An 8337-nucleotide genomic window follows, 5' to 3' on the forward strand; every position below is an offset into this window, starting at 1 on the left:
AGGTGGCTCATGCCTGTAATTCCAGCACTTTGGGAGGCTGAGGTGGGAGGATCACTTGAGCCCAGGAGTTTGAGACCAGCCTGGCCAACATAGTGAGACCGTATCTCTACAAAAAATACAAAAAATTAGCTGGGCATGGTGGCATGTGCCTATAGTCCCAGCTGCTTAGGAGGCTGAGGCAGGAGGATCGCTTGAGCCCAGGGGTTCGAGGCTGCAGTGAGCTGTGATTGCACCACTGCGCTCCAGCCTGGTCATAGAGGATGACCCTGTCTCAAAAAAATAAATAAAATAAAATGGAGCCAAATATTTAAACAGACACTTCTCTAAAGAAGATACACAGGTTTTCAGATAAGTCAGTTTAAGTGGGGAAAAAAAGACATGTAAGCACATGAAAAGACACTGAACATTATTAATCATTCAGGAATGAAAAAAAACCACAATGACATACCACTTCACACCTACTAGAGTGGCTGAAATGAAGAAGACCGACCTCAGCAACTGTTGATGAGGACATGGAGCACCTGGAACTCTATGCCGAGTGCTGATGCTGAGAATGCAAGATGGTGCAGCAATGCTGGGGAAGTTTGGCAATTATTAGAGAGTTAAATGTGCACCTACCATAAGAAGCAGCCACTCCACTCCCAGGCACTCACCCAAGAGAGATGAAATCATCTGTCCACACAGAGACTCAGGTATAAGCATACTTGGCAGCTCTATTTGCATATGGCTAGAACACTCTGGAGTGTTGGGAGGATTTATTAATTTTTTGAATTTGAAGATAGAAGGTCAGGCATGGTGACTCACACCTGTAATCCCAGCACTTTGGGAGGCCAAGATGGGTGGATCACTTGAGCCCAGAAGTTTGAGACCAGCCTAGGAAAATAACCTGGTGAAACCCCATCTCTGTAAAAAATACAAAAATTTAGTGCTGAGTGAGGTGCACATGTGTAGTCCCAGCTGTTGGGTGGCTGAGGCAGGAGGATCACTTGAACTTAGGAGGCAGAGGTTGCGGTGAGCCGACGTCACGCCACTGCCCTCCAGTCTGGGCAACAGAGCGAGACCCTGTCTAAAATGCCCAGGCTGGTCTCAAGGGTCTCTTGGGCTCAAGCAATCCTCCCGCCTCAGGCCCCCAAAGTGCTGGGACTACAAGCATAAGCCCCCATGCCCAGCTGGGAGGATAAATTTAGTTGGTGGATGTCAATTCTGTGGCACATCATGGCAGGCAGGAAGGACTAAGTAACTGCGCCATTATTTTTATACCTCCCTGTGTTGCTTTCATCCCACTTAATGGATTCAGCTTGCAGGTGGGGAAACTGAGGCCAAGAGAGAGGCAGGGTATTTGCAGGAATTGGTCACCAGGTCAGAGTCCAAGCTGGACCCAGCAGCCAGGCCCTGGCCTGTGGACAGCGTGTTCCCATTCCTTCCTCCACGCTAGCAGAGCCAACACCCTGCTACTGAACCTCCCTCTCAGTTACGGGGGTGGCTGTCTCTAAGCTTCCCTCTTAGCTGGCTTAGGGCACCATTAATTGGGCAGAACTGGGAGTGAATTCTCCTCCCGGAACCACCCAGCTAATAATCTCACCATTAAAGTGTGATGGGAGCCCTGCCAGGGAGCCCACGCTGGGCTGGACTAATTTAATCCGAGAAGAGAGAGAGTCATGAGATGCCAGGCCCGTCAGCCCTGACAGTGCTGAGAGGAGGGAGGGAGGAGGCAGGAGGCAGGGCTTTGAGCATCTGCTTTGAAAACCTGAGCCCTGAGTTTCTGAGTGAGGAGAGGAAGGCAACAGCCTCGCTCCGGCTGCGGATAAAGGAGCCAGAGAGAGTCCTGGTCTTGCCTCATCCCAAAGCCGCTGGGGCTGTGGGCTGGGGGAGGGTGATGGGCAGGGCTGGGGAGGGACACGGGCAGGCTTGGTGTCCATGTGTGGGTGTCTCTTCACATAGGCTTCCTTGTTTTCTCATTTTTATTTTATTTTTAAGAAACAGGGCCTTATTCTGTTGCCCAGGCAGGAGCGCAGTGGCCAATTCTAGCTCACTGCAGCCTCACCCTTGGGCTCAAGAGATCCTCCCGCTTCAGCTTCCCCAGTAGCTGGAACTACAGGTGCCAGTACACCCAGCTAATTTTCGTATTTTTTGTAAAGATAGGGTCTCCCTATGTTGCCCAGGCTGGTCTCAAACTCCTGGGCTCAAGCAATCCTCCCACCTTGGCCTCCCAAAGTGCTGGGATGACAGGTGTGAGCCACTGCCACCATCCCCCACATCCGGTGCTTTGGATTATCTGTTGCTATTTAACAAACCTTCCCAAACTCAGTTTCATAAAACAACAGTTCTTGATTCTGCTCAGGAATCCTCCATCTGTGCAGGGCTGGGCAGGGAGACCTCGTCTGCCCCTCAGCACGGTGCAGGGCAGCTCAACGGGGACTGAAGGACCCTTATTCAAGATGGAGAACCTGCTCGACTGACAGTTTGGTGCCATCTGTGGGTCACTCCCTGGGGCCCTGGCATCCTCAGAACAGGCTATGTGGGTGCCCAGAGCAGGTGTCCCAAGACAGCCACCCAGTTTGGAATGGTATTGTCTTTTGTGACCTCGCTGGGGGATGTCGGTGGGGTCCCCGGGCTTTCTTCTGGGGGATCCAAGAGGCGCCCCTGTATCCCTCAGCTGAGCCCTTCAGCATCAGACCAGCCCGGCCCCGGACAAATTCTCCAAGTTAACAAGTTCAGGGCCTGATGATTAAGCAGACTCACAAAGTTGATGAAAAAATCGGGATATAAATAAATATTCCTGGAGATATTCCACCCCCTGCAGGCATGAACTTTGAATAATTGGAGAGAATTATGCTGAGGACTAATCAAAACTTTTTTTTTTTTTCCTTTTGCTAATTACCTCTGGGTTTCATCAGTGTCAGAGTCTAATCAACTCCAGACATCTTAATTGACCCTCGGGAAATGTTAGAAATGGTGAGGGCTTTGGTGTCGTAGGGAAGGGGGGCCGGGAGCTGAGAGGAGCCGGGGGTCCTGGGTCCAGAGCCACCCTGGTCTGGGGTGGGGACTGGTACATGGGTGAGGGGGGGCCTGGTTCTCGGGAGGCCTCTGATCAAGACGGATGACGCCCTGGCCTGGGCCACAGCTCAGCTTCCTCCCGGGCTCCCCGGCCCCATGGCTTCACTCTCATCATCGCCTGGGCCGGAGTTTATCCAGTGAGATGGATGAGGCCAGGAAGGGGTCTGGCACCCAGCAGGGCCCGGTGGAAGCTCCAGATTCTCAGCCAGGAGATTCCTTTTTTTTCTTCTGAGACAGGGTCTCCAGTGCAGTGGTGCCGTCACCGCTCATTGCAACCTCACTCTCCAGGGCTCAAGCGAGCCTCTCTCTTCAGCCTCCTGAGGGGTTGGGACTACAGGCGCGCCACCACACCCAGCTGAGTTTTGCATTTTTGGGGTAGAGAAAGGGTTGTCCAGGCTGGTCTCTAACTCCTGGGCTGCAGTGATCTGCCCGCCTCAGCCTCCCAAAGTGCTGGAATTACTGGTGTGATCAGCCAGGGGCCTCTTAGTGTCTCCAAGTAGAAGGAGGCTTTGGTTTCTTCTCCTGATGGGAATCATTTGCATATGATACAAAATTCCTCTTCCAAAATGTAACTCCAGCAAAGACAGGCCCTGCCTTGGAGCCACTGGCGTTGGAAGCCCCATTTCCTGCGGTGTCTCAGAAGAGGACGCTGTGGCACGTGGCAGCGGAGCCAGTGCGTTCCAGCCCTCTCTGAGCCCCGCGTGGCCCACCCCTCAGCCCCTTGCTGGGGTGGATCCCCCAGCCCTGTCCTTGGGCATTTTGAAGGCTCAGGAAAGCCTTTGACCAAATTCAGAGGCAAAACTCATTTGCCTGGAAATCTGCCCAATAACCTCTGTTTAGGAAGCCAAATGCCCCAAACTGGACCCCTCAGCTCCTCACATCCCCAACCCCAGCCCCCACACCCAGCAGCCTCAGGATGCCAGGAGGCCACCACGATGCCAGGAGCCACCACCAGCAGGCCCAGGCTGCCCCCCTCAGTGGGGAGCTGCACCCCCGACTGGGTCAGCCTCCCACCCCTGCATCTCGGAGCTCCCTGGTCCCCCCAGCCTTGCCCCAGGCCTGTGCTGGCCTGTGCACGTGCGCTCCACAGCTTCAGCGGGCCCGCCTGCCCTCCACCTCCTCTCTTCCCAGCTGTGCTACCCTGGCCCTTCTCCAAACTGGCTACCACCTCGCCCTTCTCCCCCAGCCCACCTCTCCCCTCCATGCCCCGCCTGCCCACTGGTCCCCTCCACTCCCAGCCGAGTTCCTGATGGTGCCCATAAACCCCACCCAGACCTACACCTTTCCCAGTCTTCCCCTAACTAAGGTCATCAGACACAGCTGGGAGCCCTCCCTGCACCCCCTTTGGCCCCACAGAGGATTCCCAGCTCCGTCCTCTCCCTGCCCCTTCTGTCCTCCCCACACTCAGGTGCCCTTCCTGGCTCAGAACAGTTCCCCGGGGTCCCAAGCCCTCACCCTGCCTGCCCCCTGCCCCACATGTGGCCTTCCATCTGTCCAGCCAGCTTGCCCGGCCACAGGGTGTTGGCACTTGGTGTACTTCGGCTGGGGTTCCTCACAGCCTCACTCCTCACCACCCAGGTCTCGGCTCAAACCCCTCCTGGGAGAGGCCATTCCGGAACCCCAGGTTCAAGCGCAGTGCTGCCCCTTCTCCCGCCCCCCAGCTGTTTCCATTGCATTGCCATGGTTGACTTTCTTCACTGTCTGAAATCCGTTCTTCCCTCCCCCTCTCCCTCCCTAATTTGATAAAATGTCGGTTCCATGAGGTCAGGGTTCTGTGCCCTTTCCTGTTGATCCTGGTACGAGAGCCCCGGCCACACGGCAGGCTCACGGCAGGGCTGTCAGAAGAAGCCGATTTCACCAGCTTCCTGGAGGGGCCAGGGGATGGCCCTGCCCGAGCCTGGGTTCCGTTCTTTGGTCCTCCTGTGAGTGGCCTCACCAACCCTCTCCCAGCCTGTTTTCTCATCTGTGAAAGGGGGACAGCTTCCCACGGTGGAGGGAGGTGATGTGCTTTGTAAAACCCCAAGCCCCCCGAGGAGCCTGGATTTGGGGTGCTACCCTGTCCCCCTGCTGTTCTCCCCAAATAGACCCCCTGCCCCAGCCGGAATGGCACCCAGAGCTCCAGCGTCAGCCGTGGACATGGTGGGGCCCCGCTTCATGCCGAGACCCAGCCCTTACTGCCCTTCTCAAGTCAGGCAGGAACAAGGGGGTGAGGACACTTTCCCGGGCCATGCAGGAGTGAGAGGCCCTAGGCGGATCCCCAGCCCCAACCCTGGAAGAACAGGCATGGCGAGGGGGAACCCCGGACAGTAACACCCCCTCCTCTCTGCAGAAGCCCCTATGGGACCTGCCCTGGGTGCAGCGTCTGCCCCAGCAGACCTGCCCCTGCCCCCACGCGGATACGGGCTTTCTGTGTGACTGTGGGTGTGGTCTTCTGTCTGGGCCTCAGTTTCCCTTCTCTCATCCCAAGGTTGCATTCCATGGGCCCGGGAGCCTTTTTCGGACAGACGCCGTGGTGTGACTCCAGCTGAGCAGCCCCCTCGGCCAGGGCCACCAGAGGCAGCCCCCTGCCTCCAGACCAAGAGCCCACCCACCCTCGTGGGTGCCCAGGCGCTGGCCCCTGGTCTGTGGGCCAGCCTGGCTGCCTTGGTCATGGCAGGAAGGATCCATCACTGCTGCCTGATGGATGATCTGAGCCTCCTCCGTCCCGCGCCCCTTGCTATTTCAGCTGCAGAACAATGTTTATCACTCGGCACAGCAGCGACCCTCCCTCCCTCCCTCCCTCCCTCCCTCCCTCCCTCCCTCCCTCCCATGCTACGGACTCCCGGCAGACATCAGGAGGCTTTCTGGGGCTATTTTCATGATTTTAATTTTCTATTCCCCATCTCTTCTCTTCCCCCTTATTACATTTTGGGCTTTTTTGGGCTTCTGGAATGAGCATACATTTTCCTGGTGATATTTTTTAATAAAAACCATCATTTATGATGATTTTTCTTCCCTACTCGCTGTCAGCCGCCTCACTGGATTTCATATGAACACGGCTTCCTGCCTGCTTTGTCTCCGAGGGCCTCCCTCCAGCCCCAGGACCCTCCTGTGTAGCCAGCACTGCTACCTTCTGCTGACCACGGCTGCCGGTCTTCTGGGGTTTTCTTTTCTGTCCTTCAGATGAGTCTCACCTGCACACTTTTCCTTCCTCCCTCCCTCCCTCCCTCCCTCCCTCCCTCCCTCCCTCCCATGCTACGGACTCCCGGCAGACATCAGGAGGCTTTCTGGGGCTATTTTCATGATTTTAATTTTCTATTCCCCATCTCTTCTCTTCCCCCTTATTACATTTTGGGCTTTTTTGGGCTTCTGGAATGAGCATACATTTTCCTGGTGATATTTTTTAATAAAAACCATCATTTATGATGATTTTTCTTCCCTACTCGCTGTCAGCCGCCTCACTGGATTTCATATGAACACGGCTTCCTGCCTGCTTTGTCTCCGAGGGCCTCCCTCCAGCCCCAGGACCCTCCTGTGTAGCCAGCACTGCTACCTTCTGCTGACCACGGCTGCCGGTCTTCTGGGGTTTTCTTTTCTGTCCTTCAGATGAGTCTCACCTGCACACTTTTCCTTCCTCCCTCCCTCCCTCCCTCCCTCCCTCTTCTTCTTTCATCAGAGTCTCACTTTGTCATCCAGGCTGGGGTACAGTGGCACAATCACAGCTCACTGCAGCCTTGAACTCCCAGGCTCACCTCAGCCTCCTGAGTAGTTGGGACTACAGGTGTGCGCCGCCACACCTGGCTAACTTTTTGAATGAATTTTTAGTAGAGATGGGGTCTTGCTCCATTGTCCAGGCTGGTCTTAAATTCCTGGACTCAAGCAATCCACCCTCCCCGCCTCCCAAAGCACGGGGACTATAGGCGCGTACCACTGTACCCTGCACACCTTTCTTGGTTGCAGTGCACAGAAGGGGCTGGGGACTCGGAATGGGGCTGCCCTGCAGGCCACGGGGCTCAAAACCCTGTGCCCCCCTGCCCCAGGCCTGTGGGTTCTGCAAAGCTCCTCACGAGCCAACGGGCCGCCAAGATCATCAAGGACAGAGGTTTCCAGAAAGACCCCCGTCCTCAAATGCCACCTAAACTGTCGACATTACTCAGTGAAACAGAAGCTGGCCCACCCCCCTCTACAGCGAGACTTGGGCAGGCCGTTTCATCTCGGTTTCCCTGTCTTTATTTATTTGTTTATTGGAGGCGGGGTCTCACTCTGTTGCCCAGGCTGGTGTGCAGTGTTGCAATCACGGCTCACTGCAGCCTTGACTTGCTGGGCTCAAGCGATCCTCCCACCCCAGCCCCTCAAAGTGCTGGGACTGCAGGCATGAGCCACCACATCGGGCATCCCCATCTTTAAAAAGAAACTAACTTCAGGTTATGATCTTTCAGCAAACACTGAGGGCCTACTATGTGCCACACACCTGTCCCAGGGCGGGAACCAGCTCAGATGTAACTACCTACCTGCACGCCAGAATCCGTCCACACAGTCTGGGCACAGTGGCTCACACCTGTAATCCCAGCACTTCGGGAGGCTGGGGGAGGCAGATCACCTGAGGTCAGGAATTCCAAACCAGCCTGGCCAACATGGTGAAACTCCATCTCTACCAAAAATACAGAAATTATCCAGATGTGGTGGCACACACCTGTAATCCCAGCTACTTGGGAGGCTGAGGCAGGAGAATCGCTTGAACCTGGAAGGCAGAGATGGCGGTGAGCCAAGATCACGCCACTGCACTCCAGCCTGGGCGACAGTAAAACTCTGTCCAAAAAAAAAAAAGAAAAAAATCCGTCCCCACGCTTATAGAAGCTTACAGAACGGAGCCCTGGGCTTCTCCATGAAGCTGCTGTGTGACCTGGGGCAAGGCACTGCCATCTCTGAGCTGTCTTCGCTTTCCATCTCTGTGAAAGGAGAAGGCTTGGACGTGGAGCTGCCCTGCCTCTGACTGGACATCCCTTCCCCACCCAGCCCCAGAGGGTCTTGTGATCCAAGCAGTTGCAACTTCCCCGGGGTCCTGCGGCTCCTGCCAGCAGACCCAAGAAAAGCCAGGCCCTTCCGAGGTCCAGGCGTGGTGACCCCCGGTTACCCAGGGTGCTGGAGCCCTCTTCTGTGGCAGGGAGAGGCCACATGTTCCTGCTGTGGTCCCGCCCTCACTGGCCCCTGGTCCCTGCCTGTTTAAGGAGATCCTGAGGGGGCTGCCGGGAGGACTTGTTGTAACGCTCAGGGCCTCCGCCTGGACTCCGGCCTGCAGGC

The 8337-nt window shown here is 55.9% G+C and overlaps 1 long non-coding RNA gene across 1 annotated transcript; it reads left to right on the top strand.

Annotated features, from left to right (window-relative positions):
* Window positions 1-434: 434 nt before the first annotated feature.
* Window positions 435-5827, top strand: LOC131382455 (uncharacterized). The gene is made up of 3 exons (XR_009211959.1): window positions 435-692; window positions 5142-5263; window positions 5525-5827. It is a non-coding gene; the product is annotated as an uncharacterized LOC131382455 (long non-coding RNA).
* Window positions 5828-8337: the final 2510 nt, after the last annotated feature.

This window comes from Hylobates moloch, unplaced genomic scaffold (genome assembly GCF_009828535.3).
Source record: "Hylobates moloch isolate HMO894 unplaced genomic scaffold, HMol_V3 SCAFFOLD_24, whole genome shotgun sequence".
NCBI classification, from domain to species: Eukaryota; Metazoa; Chordata; class Mammalia; order Primates; family Hylobatidae; genus Hylobates; species Hylobates moloch.